This window comes from Brienomyrus brachyistius, chromosome 11 (genome assembly GCF_023856365.1).
Source record: "Brienomyrus brachyistius isolate T26 chromosome 11, BBRACH_0.4, whole genome shotgun sequence".
Taxonomy (NCBI): Eukaryota; Metazoa; Chordata; class Actinopteri; order Osteoglossiformes; family Mormyridae; genus Brienomyrus; species Brienomyrus brachyistius.
This window is the reverse complement of record NC_064543.1, coordinates 3,376,370-3,396,184: the sequence shown is the minus strand read 5'-3', so window position 1 is coordinate 3,396,184 and position 19,815 is coordinate 3,376,370. Positions and strand designations below refer to the sequence as shown.

The 19,815-nt window shown below is 41.9% G+C and overlaps 1 long non-coding RNA gene across 1 annotated transcript; it reads left to right on the top strand.

Moving 5' to 3' along the window:
• The first annotated feature begins 15,178 nt into the window (after window positions 1-15,178).
• LOC125704099 (uncharacterized) lies at window positions 15,179-19,500 on the top strand. Its single transcript, XR_007381034.1, has 3 exons — window positions 15,179-15,334; window positions 16,301-16,409; window positions 18,485-19,500. It is a non-coding gene; the product is annotated as an uncharacterized LOC125704099 (long non-coding RNA).
• The last annotated feature ends 315 nt before the right edge of the window (window positions 19,501-19,815 follow it).

The window sequence follows — 19,815 nt, the reverse complement described above, 5'->3', positions numbered from 1 at the left end:
CGTCATCAGGCTAAACCCAAAATATATTGAACTTTTTCAAAGGTAATAGATGGCAGAAATTTCCAGGATACAGATTTATTTTTCCATGTGGATTTCAATTACCTTATTTTTGTATATCCTTACTAATTTAGATAAAGTACTCAGAAGAAAGCACATTTATTGGCTTTCACATACAAATTCTCACATACAGAGCAGCCAAAATTGGACCATCCATCCATAATGCCAGGTCCTCTGCCCACTGGTCCCTGAGACCTTAAGACAGCTCATTGCAGGAAACGGGTAACCAATGGAACCTGGTGCTGTCGACTAGTTGGGTGGTTCCTGGATGAGGTGCACAAAACTCCGACTCGGAAGCAGAGGACTGGAAATCCAGGAACAGAAACCATGGTCCAGGAAGCAGGAAGTGGGCCTGAAACACAACCAGAAATCATCATGGAAAAACTTAAGGACAGCACACCAGCTGCTCAGCACACCAAGGAAAAAGGCACCGGCTGACTGTGTCTGATTTAGCTGTCTGGCGTCTCGGATGAAGACGAGCAAGTTATAACATTTCCCGAGTCATTCCTGAAAAAAATGTTCTTTTTCACTTCTGCGGGAACTTATGGCATGTTAACGCAGAACAACATAGGAGAGATACCTTACAAATTTACAGTATTTTTTTTTCCTACGCAAAGAAACAAAATACCCCTAGTATAGCTGCTGGATTTTCCCTTGCTAGGGGAACATGTGAAACCATCACGATAAAACAAAGTTTTTTTACTAAAGGGGATGTGAAATTGGCTGTGGGTCAGGGCATCACTAGAAGGAATGGAATGCATTAAACAATCCCATATGCGACCACGCTAAGCCGTCTTCTATTACATTTACATCTGTATATTTAGCAGACATTTGTCTTCAAAGTGGCAGATGCAATCACAGGAATGCAATTATTAAGGAGCCAACTTAGCTGTAAGATATTACCCTTCTCATCCCGTGCTGACGCCCTAAGTAAACACTATAGGACTTAAACTAGGCAAGTACACCCTTTCCACTGACCAATAAAGAGTTTTAAGAAAGCCACGGTGTAAATTGAAAAATAATGACAGTGCGAATATACGTACCATTTAAAAGATATATATTTATCAGGCGTTTTTGTCCAAAGCGCCAATTCCAATGAGGATCAGAGACCAGAGGACAGGATATGTCTGTGTCCCGGGAGCTACTGCAGTCAAGGGCCCAAGATGGGGCATCATTCTGCCAGTCACGGGATTTGAACTGGCGACCTTCCCATCACAGGCACTGCACAGCCAAACACCATGAGTAATAGGTTCAGATGTCAGTTTTGAATGGCACACATTTTTAACCTTTTCTCAATCAGCTACAAAAACATTAGGGCACTACCTGTCTATTAGCAATATTTACCCAGCATCATACTTTCAGGGGGATAAGAATGGACCAAGAACGGTGGTGTCAGCTTGGTGTCACCTAGTGGCCCTTTTAAACACAGCAAAGAATCTCTTCTACTACAGCTCAGGCAGTGAAATTACACATTTATCAAAACTGCAGACATGCTTAATGCTTAGGCCATGAGTAAGTGCTCAAACTGCAGAGATGAATGTTGCAGCAGTGATTTCACTGGCCTGTATGGCTGTTCAGGTGAGAAATTCATAAAAAAAGGGCATCCTTTGTCACAAACTGCTTCCCACGTCTTTAGCAATCCCACTAGATCACCGTTTCCTTCCTTTCCTGCCAAGTCGACAGCCTGGATTTCCTCCCTGGGACAGCTAAGTTGTGTGACCTTTAACTACCAGTAGATTGCTAAAATAAGAATGGAAAGACACTGAGAATTCAGTCAGATGGTAATATATCAGCTAAGCCTCCCTAACCCCCCCTTGCAGCACTCTGATTTGTCTGTGTAATAAGGCATTCTAAGCAACCGCAATCTTCTCAGATATTTAATTGTATATTATTTCTCTCTGGCTCCTAATATTAGTGGTCTACAGAGGGCACATCCAAAGGATTTTCTCACTGAAGCAGCAGCCTTTGCAGAGCTGCAGGAGTGTGTGAAGTCTATTTTCCACTGATCTGCGCAACGACAAGGAACGATATGGTATAGTAAACTTACTGATTTCTGTAGCTGTCCAGAAATAGCAGCAAGAGATCGGTGCAATCAAGCGAATATACACCGAGCAGCTGCCGAAAGGTTGGACACTGTTGTCACCCAATTTCTGCACTTATAGACACAGCAATTATCCTTGCACCCAATCCCTGACAGTACAGTTTACATTGTTTAAGCACTGTGACCGCTGGGGATTATGAAGTGCTCAGTGGCTCTTTCCCCATATGGCACCGAACAAGCAAATGCAGGGGCGGCTACAGAGAAGTGAATTATGTGGGCAGGCTAGGAAATAGAGATAAATATCCAGAATGATATAATCCTGCCTCACAGTCATAATTAAATGAATTAATAAAAAAATTAGAGTATATGCTTTCATTAAAATTGTCATAAATTTGTTCTTTTAGCAACGAATTTGGCATATGTGACAGAGAGACTTCTGATGGTCAAGCATTTTAATTATTTAGGGTAAAACAGATACTGCTATTCAGTAATTATTTAATGTGAGCAAAGATCATAATCAATAAGCCAGAAATAACAGCCTGCAGCTTGCAGAGCTGACAGGGTGGACATCCCTCACCAATAAAGAACTGTCTGGAGCCTTTCAAGATGCATACTCTAGTCACATACATACTCAAACATCATAGTACATACTCAAATTGTGCTGGAAAGACCTCTGCCTCTTACCTGTTCTGTTCTATCTGAAACAGCTTGACCAATAATAATGCAGTAATTACCAAGGCTTCCTATTACTTGTCAATCTCTCCCAACAAAAACATGCTGAATGCAGTACATGGTTTACTTAGTCAACCATGCAATTACCGTAGTTTCTGCATTTTTCTGAGCATGACGATGCAGAAATATCCCAGCTGACGTTGAAGACATGAGCAGTGACAGGTTCAGATGTGAGGTGTCCTGCTTCTACAGCTATCAATGAAACTTTTCCTGGACAAGATAATAATCTTATTGTCGGTCCCTTGGCTGTGTGCCAGCTCCGTTCGGAAAAAAACTGCAGATGTTCTCAGACCTGTAAAAATGAACTAATGCAGCTTGACTCATTTGCTTAGACGTATAGCCATGCTTCAGTGGCTGAATTCAAATAAGATGTTTTTTTTTTTGGGGGAGGAGGGGGGCATTTTTTTTAGAGAAACAAAGAACATCAGTTGGATGCATATGATTTTGCAGGGTCAGAATTTTAACCAAGCTAAATGGCATCACATCAGATTATTATATTTCTGTATCCACGATGAAACTCGACAATTACAAAACCCTGTACTGCTGTAAATGGGTTCTGTTAGAAATTCCATGTTGTCCTACGTTGGACATTTCATTTTATTAGAATTTCAGAGAAACGGCCAAATATAATGATGAAGTAATTATTCACGTTAGGATCCTCATAGTCTGTGCAGTCTAATCATTGCTAAGTTGAACTGGCAAACCCAGTGGCTCAGCATTACAAACAGAGAAATCTTGCGCGTGTTTGAAAATGTCAGGAGATTGTATTGTAGATTAGCCAGTGTACAAGTTAATCTCATTGTGTCTTCTACTCACTACAGCCTGCAGATGGGCTCTCCTGGAAGTTACCCCCAGTGTCCTTCTGAGCACTAGCATGGTGACATAACCCACTGAGCCACACATCACCCTTTCCAGCACCATGTCAGGCTACTGTTGTGTTATTGTCGTGGTACTTTGTGTTTCGCTATAAATGTCAATCCTAGAAAACATCTGGCACCATCCTGGCACCAGTCACACTTTTTTGTACCACAGCACTGACTGGTGGAACCCCTGGTTTTGTAGCTGAGGAGTCAGATTACTAGGTGTTCCTACTCTAACCAGTAGATGGTGTGATAGCCTCACCTCAACACATCATAAACGTACCTTAGCGGTGCAGGTTCTCTTTGTCTTAGATAACTTTTGTAATGATACTGCTATGAATTACATAAGAGTGCAATATTCCTCACCATGCTCCATATCAGAAATGAACCGGCGGACTCGTTTTCAAAGCTTTTTCAAGTGTGCTGAGCATGAAAAAAGAGCCATGAGAATGACTTCCACTGCGAACGAGGAAGCAGCCTTTGATCAATGACCCAATTAACAAAACAATTGTGAATGCAAAACAAAAAAAAAACAGACTGCATAAATGTTTATGGAAATGTTTATAAAGAACCCTGTCCTCACTTGAAGGATTTTGATGAACGAAGACATTGAATAAAATTTGTATGTTGTATATGCGAGTTCTAGGTTTCAACTTATGGCTGATATATAAAACTCTGTGATAAAGGTTCCATTTCACTTAACTTGAGCAGTACAGGCACCACAGCAGGACTCAAGCAAATCTTATGGAGGAGACTTATGGAAAGGTTTCACCTGTTAGCCCTTAGGTAACATCTGTGAGAGCAGGAGGGAGCCGGTATCAAAGACTGAAGGTCACTCGTGGCTCACAGACACTGTCTATCCGACACATGGACACCTGGGTTCAGGGTTAGCCATGGAACATAGTGCAAGAGGGCTAACCGCTCTATCAAAATATCTTTCATCTGTAAATTGTCTCCTCAGCATGGATGGACAGACTGAGGGTATGGGGTCTTCTGAAAAGTTTGTGTTAATTATTCCCTTAAATTTGGAGATGAAATTACAGACACAGTCCCAGTGTTTGGGTGAGAGATGCAGAAACCGGACCGTAGGTATGAAATTATTCTGGGCCAATGATTGGTATTGTCACCTTGGCGGTGAAGCCTTTTTCTTTCTTTCAGAGTGTTTTCATGGTGTACGGCTCAGTAGGTAAGGGATCTGTGACTTTGTCTAGAAGATTGTTCAAATCCTATGCTGGCAGAATACATCATACTACTGTTGAGCCCTTGAGTAAGGACCATGACCCTGTCTGCTTCAGAGCTACTGGATGGTGGATCACCCTACTCCTACCCCAGGCTTTTCTCACCTGTAGTCCTACATCACTTTGGGCAAAGGCGTGTGGTAAATACATCAGTGTAGATGAAACTCATGAAACACTGAGCTGAACATATTTTTCGAACACTTGATGAATGTTTCCTTAGAAGCAAACTTTTCTGCAGCATTTGTCTTTGAAGTTTTATTTCCAATATCGAATGTCAGAAGCCAGTCAAGCCTTCCAACATCAATATTAGCTGACGAATTCAGTTGATTCAATGAGTCATATGCCACAGCCCACCCCCTCCATGTATGCCAGAGCAGTCCTGAGCTCGCAGAAGTGATCCTGCAAAATATTGCTACTGTATGAAGAGCAAAATTAAGGACTGCAGAGTACATCCCTCATCCTCATCCTAAAACTTAAGAAGCCATGAACCAAAAGGAGAAAATTACTGCGTCAGAATAACTTCCCTAAGGAAAACCATCCAGATATTTGTAACCAAAAGCCTTAGGAAGATATCAGTGAAGGAAACTGGGATCCATTGGATGCTTAAATGTTCAACTTGGTCCTTAGTAAACAGGCATCTATGCTTGGCAACCAGAAGCAGCATCTTCAGATATTATTCAATGTCGTAGCCCAGCTACTTTAGACTGTTAGAAAGATTTCTGCACCCACAAGGAAACATCCTCCCTGAGATACTGTACCCTCACAGCAATGTGGATTTGCAGGTAAGAAACTTAGGAAGGGGATCTAGTTTTTAGTTGAAATTTTCTGTGGTGTTCACCAACTGACTGTGAGAGCAGGCCATGGCAAGAGTCAGGATTCCCTTTGTCATTTTCCTGCTTATAGGGAGAGTCCTAGCTCCTCTACAGACTACACAGTGGAATACCAGACTTTATCAAGATAGAAGGGGTGAAATGGAACCTCTCTCATTCCTCATTTCCCTGATGAGAGAATTAGCCTGTTTGGATGAGGGATGTACTCTACAGTCCTTAATTTTGCTCTGCATAAAGGTAGGCAGGTTAGGTGGAGCAGAAGTTTGACCACTTCTGCCACCTCAGGACTGCTCTGGCATGCATCGAGGGGGTGGCGTGTCCACTGCCTTCACTCCAAGAGGAAGAACTTTTGCAGTAGGGCTGGATGCAGTTGTCCAGGTAATAACATACTTACTATTGCCTTGAATGTTCAGTATGGCTAGGACATTGTGTGGTTAGGAAGATATCCAAACAATTCTATAGTTTAATGTGTGCCTTGACTACAAATACACAACCCCTGAATTTCATAGTCTGCAGATAATATGGTGGCCTGGATGCTTGCCTCCCAACTTTAGGATCATGGAAACCAGACCTAGAGGATCATGTTACAGGGAAGGAGCTTTCTGTTCCCTCATAACATCTATTCCCTCTATCACTGAAGGGCTACTGTTATGACTTCTCCCCAGCAGGGGGCACCCTGGCAGCATATTTGAGGAAGTGTCTACTTGAACCGAGGACATAAACAAACGACCTGCAGAAGTTCACTGTTAAGTATTGCCACTAGTTAGCGGCTGCCCATCAGCCTCCGTGACTCCGTTCTTAGCTCATTGCATGGTTTTGAACTTTGTCTCTAGTCTTTGCCCCTCAGTTTATGGATATACTTTAAACTCTAGAAATCTCATTCAAGTCCCTGGTTATGGCTTTCCTGTTGGCAGTTTTAACTCGGATCGCACCAAGCCATCTGGATGTCACCGTTCAGCACTACTCCTATGCACCAAATGTTGGATTCAATCCGTGCTACAATATGATCCATCCCTGTTGTGTAGCTGTCGACTGCGCCATGGCTCAGTTCCTGTCACAAGCGCAACAGGCTCTAAGTGGGTCTCAGACTTTAGCGTAACTATCATAACCATTTGAATGTCATTATTCCAGGCCTTGTGCTCATAGCTTCCAGGATAAGTTATAGGCCCTGCATAGCACATGTGGGTCTTGATGGATAGATGGACTAATTACATATAAAGGAATGAAACTGTCAGTGAAGCTTGTGATAAGCCATAAAACTGTATAGTAGAGCTTAAGATCTGACAGGAATAGTGAACTACTGATGCATTTGTGGCAGGACATAAATGATTCGCTAAATGAGGCACTCAGCCTGGAACCAAGCAGTTGTTTGGAGCCTGTGTATTTACTTGCACATACGTTGACTCTTCTCTGGGTTTTCTTTTTATGGGTCTACAAAAAGTTAACTATAAATATGTTTGGGTCTGGGCATGAACAGTTCTTCTTGGCTAATCTGTTCTTGATAGCAAGCCCCTGCCTGATTTCCAGCCACAGGTTTTGACTGATCCCAATTAATTCATCCTGTCAGCCTCTTTCCTCCCTGCCAAAATAGAACAGCATGGAAAGATCACCCCCCTCCCCCAACTAGGGCATAGACAAGCTGGCTGTTCAAAAGAAAAACACACACAAAGCATTTAAATGCATCTCCTCTTTCATACTGTATGCTTTACCATTAGGCGCCAAGCCAAAGTTGTTAAGTAAGTTTCTACTGCATTAAGCAACACCACAGCAGTCAGTATTACTTCAAGGTACCACAGTAATAGCACAAGACTTATTTGGGCTTCTGTTCAGAAGCAGGCTGAAGTACAGAGAAGGGGAGTGTACCAAGTACCCTGATGAAGGGGGACAAGTTATTACAGCTACTATTATTAATGCTAGTGGAATCCTGTGTTCTCTCTGTCATACTTTAGTGGAATATCCCAAGAAGCAAAGAACTACAGAGAGAAGGCCAGCAAACTAAAATCGGCTTGAAGAAGTATTCGCGGACTCAAAGAAAGGGAGATGGTCAACTATCTTATGCAAACTGGGCTGAGTCATCCATCCATCCATTGTCCAAACAGCCAGTATCTTCAAAAAAAATCCAAATTATCTCTGAAAAACGCTGTAGCTATCTGAAGCAAACAGGCCCGTGTACTGTAACTACCTCCAGGTGCAATATAGGCAGCTTGGCGTGTTTGACTGATACTGTATAAAGATACTTTGTTCATCATTGTAGGGAAATTGTATTTTCATCTGTCACACTTTGTTCTCCATGAGACATACAGTGTAGGGTTGCTCAGGTCCAGCACTTCTGGAGCAATTGTGGTTAAGGGTCTTGCTTAAGGGGCCAACAGTGGCATCATTCTGGGTTTGAACTAGTGACCTTCTGATTGAATCCTAACCTATACAACCACAGACTGCCCACAGAAGAGGTGATTTGGCTAGCCCCGGGCTCGGAGATAATATGCAACATCCAGTGTAGTCCCAATGCATCCATTAGCATAATACAATAAATAACATACTGATTATAAGTGCAATTTACCCGTTAATGCATCTATGGGTTATTTGAGATATTGCTAATCTTTGCACTCTCCTTCATCTCTGTCATGCCTGCCCTCATACAGAGATGCTTCAGTGTGTCCCCATTGGCAGAACCATTACAGCAAAGTCACACAGATTAGGAAAGGAGGCTTTCATAGCGATGTTTTCTACAGACCCAACTCGAGGGCATTTAACCCCAATTCTTTTAAATTCCCACTGTGTTTACCAGGGAAAATCAGGGCATTAATTATTATTTAATGTAATCAGCACTATTCTCTGGCCAGAACCCCTAAGCCACAAGCTTATCTCAGCTGTACAATAGAGCATGTTAAATAATATAACATGCTACATATATGGGAAATATTAATAAATGCTGCAAGTTATATTTCACACATAAAGATGTCCTGTTCAAATATTATATTGTCAAATATTATAATTATATTCATAGATTTTTTTTTTTATTCTTCTGGCAAAGCATAATTTTGTAGAAAGCCAGGACGGTTAGAAAGATGCAACAATGTTGTTATTCAAAACTATTCCACCTTCAGAAATCATTAATGTGTACAGAAGTGCGACTATGAGGAGCGAACGCTGGAAGTGCAGGGTGGTGCTGTTGGTTTCGATGCAGAAAAATCCATTTTCCAAGCTTTCTTTGACAGTCTGGCAAGCGGCCCGATCACTCAGAGGGATTCATTCACCCACTCGCAGCACTGAGACAGTCCATTGTCACTGTGATGGCACTTCAATTTCAAATGTCATTATGGTGAATATCAGAGATAAAGCCATAACTGAAAAAGGGCTGAGAGATCCCTACTGAGCTTCCATGTGGAACTGTACCTCAACCTGTGGTACCTGCACTCCATCAAAGGGACCCATTGTGACCCATTACATTGTTGAACACAGGGCTTAGCAATATAGGTAAATGTTTAGATGAATTTATTTTAAGTTCTATTTAAATAAACATAAGGGGAGCCGCTGTCGTAATTTTTCTAAAGGCACTTAACCCTAACATCTTCAGTATATATAATGCTTCAAAAATGGGTAAAAGTGTCCAGTTGAGTAGCATCTTGCTAATTGCAGTGGACTCAAAGCCACAGCCTTCAGTCATGTTGCTCACGCTGTTTCTGAAACGGGGGCTTCGCCTATCAGACAGAGGAGCAGTAGAGGAGGCATTTGCCAAAGTCTTCCTCTTTTCACCATCTTAGTATGCTGGCAAAAAATGACGTAAAAAAACAGCATAAAAAACAGCATAAAAACAGCATAAAAAAAGACATAAAAAAACAGTACGCGTCACAAGGGAAACAACGTAGACTCACAAAACTGAAACAGCAAAAGCAAATAAGCTGATCAATGAAAGCCAAACAAATAAAGCGGCAGGTCATACCCCCCCCCCACAAAAAAAACAAAAAAACAAAACAAAGATGCTCAGCGTGCTTATTTTTTCATTTACTTCTGACAGGATTAAGCAGGGTATTTTTTTTTAAGTTGGCTTACATTCGTGCATTTAGCAAGCATTTTTGTTTAACGTTACGCACAAGTTAGGATTAGAATCCATGTTGGGACGGTTAGGGTGCCCTTCTCCCCCAGCTGACGTCTCGGATGCTCTCAGTTCTCTTAACACTGCATGATCCCAGGGGCCATGAGCAGTGAGAGAATCCGCATTAAAGACAGTGTATTATTATTATTACGTGACAGATAATTTATTGCTCAACTGCAAAAAAACTGGCTGATAAGTACAGGGCTCTGGGGGTATAAATGTAAAACCCTGCGTGGTGTGTGGAGGCTTTAGGGAGGCCGGGCCATTGCAGGGGCACTGGGGACGAGGGGTGTTTGGTGCCACCTCACTTGGGTGGGGGAGGGCAGTGGAGCTCCATCACAGGTTAGGGAGAAAATGCAAAGTGGTTTCTTTAGTTCTACAGAGGTCATACAGAACTAAATTCAAGATGTTTCGTCTACATTAAAACTCCACAACATGAGTACCTTCATTAGGCAAACAGAAAGAAAGACTGGGCATATAAATACTGCATAGAAAAGTCATTATCTTTTTTGTGCCCCCATCATTACTGTGGATTTTATCTATTTACCCAATGCTCTCATTTTAATAGAACTTTCTATTCTTGACCAAGCAAAATTGAAACGATCTACCAACAGCATCCAGGACCAAAGTAACAAAAGCATAGCCAACGCTGCAGGCACTTAAATTCTCAAATAACGAGAACTAACAAAAGGCAGGTGTGAATTGTCAGGACATTTAACCAATGAACACAATACAGGGAAACTGGCCACAGGTGAAGAAACTTAAGCAACAATTAAGAAGAACTGACACTAGAGAACTTTAACAAATACCAAAACAAGGGAACATGAATTGCATGCTGAGAGATAAGCATTAGGAAGATTGACACACAGGGCTGAGCCTACGCAGCAGAACATAATTAGAATGGACATGAATAGGATAAAGCAAAACAAGAAATAAAACACTAGAAAAACAGAAATCCAACACAGAACAGGTGAGGCTGGCCTCCAACCCATGAATGCAGGGTTATGCTGCGGGTGCCACATGCTCAACCCTCTGAAACACACTAGGGCAGGGGTCGGGAACCTATGGCTCGCGAGCCAGATGTGGCTCTTTTGATGGCTGCATCTGGCTCACAGACAAATCTTTAATAAAAAAAATAATAACGTTAAAAATATAAAACATGCTCATGTATTTCAACCCATTCATTTCCTACCGCTCATGTTCATGGTTGCAGGTGGCTGGAGCCAATCACAGAACATTAAGACCAACCTACGATCACGTTTAACGGATGGAAGTCTCAATGCCTGCATGAAGCTTAACCTCACGACGTATCACCCAGACTACAAAGCCACCAGCAGAACCATTCAGCACCATAAGTCGCATTAATGGTAAGAAGTACTTTATTAATCATTGGTTAGCAACAGCATAACAGCGTTATTAAAAAGAATTCAGAGACTTATTGTACATTAAAAATGTTGGTCTTTTACTTGTATTTAGTTTTAAACATATTGTATGGCTCTCACGGAATTACATTTTTAAATATATGGCGTTCATGGCTCTCTCAGCCAAAAAGGTTCCCGACCCCTGCACTAGGGATTAGTATGGAGACAGAGAGAACAGGATGGCCAGCGACACCTGCTGGCCAAATGGGGACCGAACACATAGGACAGGGATGGAAGGGCGCTGACCCTGACAAAGGCGCTTTACATGGGTGTGTTGTGATACATTACATCATTGAGGAAGAATAGCACAAAAACCTGTAAAAAGAAAGAGAAATAAAAGAAAGCCAGATGACAATGGAGGAGACAAACCAAAAAGTAGAGAGAAAAAACCTTCGGGGGTCCAAGGTCAACTGGCTGCTAATCCCCCACCCCACCCTGAGTATGCTATCATTACTGAAAAAGAAAGACTGGGCTTGCTTGCTAAAACCAAAGTGTAAGCTATGGTCATGGTAACAGCCTAAGTCTATCAACGAGTCTGTTCTCCATGCTGGCCTGTGTATGGTGGCAGATTGAAGGCTGCATCCACGATGTAACCCCTCCATAGGAATGAACCAGACTCCAGCTCAGACGGTGCCGACCCCATGCACCACCTAGACATGTGGATTGGCAGAGGGCATGGATGGTTAGAACATGCACTGACGCATTAATGGACTAGCATAGTAGATAGCATATACAGCAGCACCAGCAGCCATAGTTACAGTGTGTTATGTGATAGGTTGCGGGTAAGCGAAGCTGAAGTAATAGGTCTTCATTCGAGATTTAAAGACTGAGACTGATTCAGCATCCTGAATATAGGCTAGCAAACCAGTTCACAATATAGAGGCCCTGTAGCAGAATGCTTTACCACCCACTGTCATTTTATTTATATGTGGAATGACAAGGAAACCAGCATTCTGTGATTCAATTGGACCATGCGGCTTGTAAACTCGAAGTAATTCTGTTAAGTAGGTAGGTGCTCGACCTTTAACCGTCTTATATGTAAGTAGGAGAACTTTAAAGTCAGTCCTGAACCTAACAGGAAGCCAGTGTAGGGAACTAAGAGCTGGGGTTATGTGTTCAAACTTCCTGCTCCTGGTGACAATTCGAGCTGCTGTATTTTGAATGCCAGGTGTTTAATGTGCAGTGTCTGCTCCCAGCTGATACAGTATTACGGGAGTCTAACCTACTGTACACAAAGGCATGCATCATTTTCTCAGCGTCTTGAATAGTAAGAAATCTTTACAATTTGGCAATATTGCGTAGCTCTAGGAAGCACACCTTCGATACTGCATCTACATGTGATCTGAATGAGATGTTCGTATCTAAGACGACACCTAGGTTACAGGCTGAGCCGCTGAGGGAAAAGTTCAGCTCTTCAGAGCGGAAATTATAGCATTCGTACCCGATGACTTGCCTCCACACAGCAGAACCTTTGTTTTTTTTTTACACATTTAGTGGTAAAAACGTTTCCATTCATCCAGGTCATTGCTTCGATAAAGTAATTACAGTAGCTAAAGTGACAAAAGATGCCTGCAACCCTGCATTGGATAAGCGGTTACAGAAAATGGATGAGGGGATGGACAATAGATGGCGTGTCAGTTTGCGTAACTGAAATTTGAGCGTCGTCGGCATAGGAGTGATAATTAGCATTATGTTTCCTCATTATGTTACCTTATGGCAGCATGTAGAGAGAAAACAATATAGGACCAAGCACTGATCCCTGTGGCACTCCATATTCGACTGGTGACGCAGATGACAGACAGTTATTTGACACTTAAACATATTAATATCGATTAGTCCAATAGGATTTAAAGCACTTCAACAGCATTCCGCACGACCAACATCAAATTCAAGTCTATGCAATAGAGTAAAATGGCAAACTGTGTCAAAGGCTGCACTAAGGTGCAGCAACATTAGCACAGTTGCACTGTCAGCAACCATTGCCATTGTTATGTTATACACTTCAGTTAAGGTAGTTTCAGGACTGTGTTTTGCCCTACGGGAATCTATCCAGTATGTTGTGTGTATCCAAGTATGACTGAAGTTGAGCAGCATCTTTCTTCAAATGAAATATTACCTTCTTAATTATTAATTGATATTTACGATATTATGGTAATGGAAGGAAATATAGTACATACATTTTCTCAGTCTAAACCGAAAGTCGGTACAGGTATGAAGGTGGATGTAAGAGTACGAGAAGTGTAAGCAGTGTCATTTTAAAGGGTCTTCTTTATTAACCAGAGTCCCAGATGCCTCACGCTGCAGTTGGTTAGCACTGTACACTGGAGCCATTTCTCATTTGGCAGATCCTTCGAAACACAACGTATTGCCTCCGCGAGACCCTGGGAATGACTGAAATAGCTTCAGTATCCCTGTAGCACCACGTCCTTCTGCCAACCCTCGTCTTCACCAGGATGCAGATGGTGTAGATTGCAGTAACATTTCGGGTTGCGCAGCTGCTGGTGGTACGCTAGGCACACAGACAACGCCATTAATCTCTCTTATCAGCTTCTCAACAAATGCTACCTCCCCCTCACCCCCCCATACCCCCCCCCCCCCCCCCCCCCGAGTACGACAGCTTTGCATCAAGGCCAGAGTTACCCACAGCGGCAAAGAGTACACTGATTCATTAGCTTACTGATTCTTCCACAGTCAGCCCTCAACTAATGTCTTTCTTTTTCATTGTTACTTCCTTCAGGGATTGGCAGAAATTTAAAGTCTAGGAATTTACAATTTTCTAATTACATTTTGCGATAAAAAGCTAATTAACTTACACAAGATGGCTGATCTGTTATATTGTTTTCTCCTAAACTGCCCCAGACGTGCCTTTGATCACACAGGCAAGATCATCTGGTACAATGCATGTCTCTGCTGAGCAACCTAACAGCAGATGGTGATTGGATTAAAAATACAGCTGAACCTATCAGGTCTGATGTACCAGAGACATATTTAGGATTAACCATTTTCCATATTCGCTTATTCAGTACAGGGGTGCAGCAAGGCTGGAACTTACCTTAGGAAACACAGGGTATGAGGCAAGGAAACTCCCCACACACAAAGCCAAGGCAAGTATTACACCAACGGCCATAATGGTTTGAGTCCATGGTAATATGCAGTGATCTCCCAGGTCCATATCAAAGATTGTAATCGGACCCAATCCAGGCATTTTTTAATTGACTAGTATTGGCTCCAACAGCTCGATTCAAACCCTGATCTATTTAATTTCCTATGTCCGCCCAGTTACCGTCAGTTGCGCAGATTGTAATGTTCTGTCATACTCTGCAGTAAGCCTGAGGCACGTGGCTTGAAAATATGAACTATTGAGATGTCAACCATGTGGAAATTCTGTTAAATTGGAAACTTAAAGTAGCCCAATAGCTACCTGCAATGTTTGTGATGCCATCCTTTCAAGAGGAGGTAGCAAGAGAGCATGGTTTAATGCAGGGGTGGCGGACCTGATCCACAGAGCACAGCGGTCATCCCAAAAACCTGCCCCCACAGCAGCCCTTCGTGGATCAGGTTCTCCACCCCTGGTTCAATACAACAAATCAAATTAGGCCCTTGCAAAAACACCGTAAGTAAGAATACTATGAAATCACGAGGCTTACTCAGACAAAGGAAGTACAAAGTCTACTGTAGGTGTATGTATATTAAATATTGGATTGGGACTTAGAATTGGCAGATAAAAATATTGAATGGATCAGATCGGATGAGCCTAATGAAAAAATGGGATTGGGACATCCTTAGTAACGCACTGAGCTGCGCTCTAACACAACAATTATTTTCATTGTATTTTATAATATAAACATATGGGGGGCAGTATGTGGCTCTGTGGGCTAAGCCTGTGTGCCTCTGATCAGAAGGTTACTGGTACAAACCCAGCCTCAGGACATCTGCAGGTTCTTGAGCAAGGCCCTTAACCCCCAGCTCCCTGGACACCCCACCAGTCAACTGCCCTTCACAGACAGCCTACTCTACAAAGAACAAGTTGAGGGAAGCATAAGGACAATTTACCCACAGGTATTTATTATTGTTATTATTATTATTATTATATGTAACCGGCAGAGAAGCATGTTTTAGAAGTGAAATGCACAACTGACATCTCCTTTTCAGAAATTGCCACACAAAAGTGATATTCCAGATGAAATCTAGCTACTAGGCTTTTAGATCTATGTTGTATATTTGTTTTGAAGGTGTTTACCCATGAAAATGTATGTTAAGCAAATATGCAAATGCTTTTGCAATAACAGAGCACTAGAGAAAAGTGCTTCTACAGTTAAAGGCATTATTTGAAAAATGTATCTTTTTGGAAACCAAGTGGGAATGGGTGTCATTTATCTTGATAACAAATGCTGCACAAAGGCAGATTTAAAAACCGTCAGCAGCACTCTCACATTCCTTGGGGGGTACGGTGTTAAGTGATGCAGGTAGGCTGTGTCATTCAAGTCCCACAGATGCTGACATAGGCCCAGTTTTAATAGAGCTCTAAAAAATGTTCTGGAGTTTCTGACTACAGAAACAGTAACCTTTCTCGCCTGAGGCCTCTAGACATTCTAGATTTCAGCTTTCTGGAGGAAGACATCTGGTTGCACATCACCAAGGTGTGGCATGGGTGTGACAATGCACATATCACAATACCAATCTAGGATGTCTATCACACAGTAGGGATGGCTCAAATCAGAAAAGGGTGAATATGGCACTGGAAGATAGAAGTTTTATAAATTTCTACACTTTCTAAAAGTTAAACTTGTCGAACTACAAGATGTCTTCTGTCATAAAGAGTAGCTAGATAAATATAAACAGGCATTATCGTAATAGGTCCTTTGTTCCATTTGAAATGTAACTGAATCTGACATGCCTTGGTAATAGGGAATATCATCAGAATGACTGTTGGGAGCGGGAGGGAGACTGATGATATTCTGCTTATTGGTATTCTGGAGTGGCACTGCCTGTGTCAGGGTGGTAATGAGCCCCTTTAACACCCAGGTCCGCCATAGCTGATAGAAGAGGGAGGGGGAGTGAGTACAAGTGAAAGGATGGTGAACTCCAGGTGTGCATCACCCTCTATCTCCTGCTGGGACTGTGCTATAAAATGGTAAGCTGCTCATGGAAATCCAGCCATACTAATATCCTGGGGTCTGACTCAAGGCTCAAAATGCAACACATTGCCCTCATTCCCAGTACAGAATAAAATAACAGAAACAGTTTTACCTGGAGAAAAAAAAACACAGAATATGCATGGTTGCAGGCATATAGTTCTCTCCTATTGCCAAAAAAGGCATTTTCATGGTACCATGTTAAAAGTTACTGCATTTGTTTGCAGTAGCACAGAGAGAGAAAGAGAATCAAATTGCCATTTATAGTGACAACCATCTGTCTTTAAAGGAAGATATATTAAGAGGACAGATAAAACACTTTACATTATGGGCTATTCATCAATGACCTTGCTCATTTGATCATGTTACGAGATGGGAGCAAACCATTTTTTGGAAGGAATATTGCCTGAAGTAGTGTGAGCTAGTCTGAGTTCTAACTTAAAATTTGCACAAATCCTTAAAGGCTGGCATTAATAGATTCCCTGCCAGTTCTACAAACAGTGTACTGTTCCACTTGGTGATTTATGATTCCAGAAGTACATGGAATGTGTGCAGGCTAGACTGCTGTGATTTATGAAATGTGCAAATCCATGTTTGCTTTTCCTTCATTTGCATTTTTTTGCTGCATGTAACTGAGTTACTGTTTTAAAGAACGAAAAACATTTAAGGTTTCTTTGATGGCCTCAATTCAGAAGCATCAAGGCAAGATCTACCACTGACCCTCTTATGTCTGTGCCACTGCCATACTTTGCTCCAGAAGAGAATGTAGTCTGTAGGGGCAGATGTTATTTCACAAGCATTGTTATCTAGAGAGGTCAGCTACCCCGTCCGTGGTTTATACCTGACCCTGGGACCCATACAAGAGTCCTCTTGTATGCCCTATTAATAGAACATTGTTAGTGTACTGACCTGCAAAATCTAATGGCAATATTCATCAGGAGAAAGTTCTGGGTTGTGCACAAGTGCTTATGTGAGGAATGAGTCATTATAAAACCTCACTAAATAGTAAACATTTTTTTTTAGCTTACATACTTATGGGGATGTTATCATAACCACTGATTGTATCATTCCCCTCTTCATTTCTCCAATAGAGCTGCAGAAAGAGCTCAGATAATAGGCAAATCCATCTTAAGAAATGTGGAAAAAGCAACTCTGACAACCAAAGTGTAAAATTAAGGTTTCCAAACTGTCAAAGTTCCTAAATACAGTTTTGGTTCTATTCAACACTGATAGGTAAGGCTACTTAGGCAGATGTGAATAAAAAAACATGCACCCTGGAACACCAGTCATATTTGTGAATTAAGCACATAAACTAGAGCAGAATTACTTTTACGTCAGGACTTGAGCGACAGTCCTTTCAAATTCAGGGGACTTTATTTTTAGAAGCAACCCGAAACACTTAAATCAAAACAGACTGGAAGGCCTAAACCAAGGCAGGTTGGCAACATAAGAACTGTCCAAGACTTAATTAAACACAAGGAAACTCAGAGTAGTCAAAGAGACTGAGAATAGGGTTTACAGAGGAGAACATCTAACAGCAAACAGATGTAATGTTGATGAAAAGAGAACCAAGAACAGACAAGGATTTATATACATGAGTAACAAGGTCTAGAAGAGGGGAAAGTATTGATCATTCACATTTACTCCATAAACTCTATGAGACACACAGGACTTGGATACAAATTGAGCATAGGGGTGACAATTCAACTCAAAAACAGACTGACCACTCTCAAATTCACGATGGTCTGGGTGACATAGTTCTCAGCTACAAGCTAAGCCTGTTCAGTTAGGCAGCGGCCCATAGAACAGGCAAGACCTATGAGACTATGACTGGGGAAAGACCTATGAGAATACAAGGAGCAGAACAGGATGACTAGTGACACCCAATGGCCAAACATAGAACTACAACAGAATATTGACACGGGGAGAATACATGGACTAAGCGCACTAGAAAAGACTAGCAAAATATGCTGACCAACAGGGGAGAACAGGGAGCTTAAGGAAACAAAGGACTGACTGGGAGAAAGCAGGGACCAATCCTGACAGTACACCCCTCTCCCCACTTGTACTCAAGGCAGAAGAGGAACTACCAGGATCAAGATAAAGTACACAGAAGAGGAGACAACCACTAGACCTTAATGACACCTGGGGGAAAACAGGAAAGACTGAATCAGAATGTTACACCAGTTGGGGACTAGGATGGACAGGTGGAACCTGAGTAACTCAGACAACACAGACAGAATGGGGAACTCCACAGTGAACCAGACGTAGGAACTTTTGTTGCACAGACTACTGATGTGGAAAGGCATGGGGGGAGGGGCTTAGAGCAGGGGTGTCAAACTCATTTTAGGGAATGGGTCACACTGGATCTTGCCTAGCTTCACGTAGGCCACATAAAAACTATGTTTGCTAGATTATTAAAACATTATTAACACCATTAGTATTTGTTTTATTGGTTTTATCTGTTAAAATGTTTTTTAAATTTTTTGTTTTAATAACAGAGGTTTTCTTTTCTCCCAGTAGAGCTATGTTAAATGAACAATTGCATTAATCATAAATCATGTACAATGAAATGAACAGTCTGGAATGCTTTATGAGACTTCTGAACTTTATGTAAATAATCAGTGGTTTTCTCCTATACACAACCAAACAAATATGGAGAATTAATGCTTAGTGATGCAAGATTAACAGTCCGCTCAAAAAAATAAATAATGCGTGCTCAAAATACGTCTGTGCCACGAAAGGCATTATTTAATGATGAAATCAAGTCATGCCTTGCTGCATTTTCTCCACAGAAAGAAAAACTCCAGTTCTGCTTCATTTTGGCACAGGACTAATATCAGCACCTTGCATTTCTTGAATAGATGACAGTCATTTCGTTCACAAAATGCATTTTTATCAACTAAATAAATTCATTTTGTGTACAAAATGCATTTTGTGAATGAAAGAATGTCATTTTGTGGACAAAATGCATTTGGCTGGAGAGCAGGGGAGAACGTAGTTGTAGAAACATCAGGGGAGACATTGGCGGAGCTGTTGATAGGGCTACAGCCAAAGGAACAGCTGTAGAGACAAACCACTGGAGGAAATGTGAGGGAAATTGGACCTGAGGACTGTCCGGAGCTAGGTACGTGTGTCTCGAGTAAGGCCTCTTTAGGACCTGGTACTGGGTACACAGCCTCTTCTAGGCCAGGAACTTGGGACTCGGATAAGGTCTCTCCTTGGCTTGGTACAGGGTATGCGGCCTCTTCTTGGCCTGATACTGGGGAATACAGCCTCTTCTTGGCCGCTTAGGATTTCAGAGCCTATGTAGGGGGTTGCAGGCATTTGTGGTTTGCTTGGGGCTTAGCCTTCTTCCCGGAGCTTTTCCTGTTCTTTGGATTTGGTACTGCCTGGTTCCTTCTG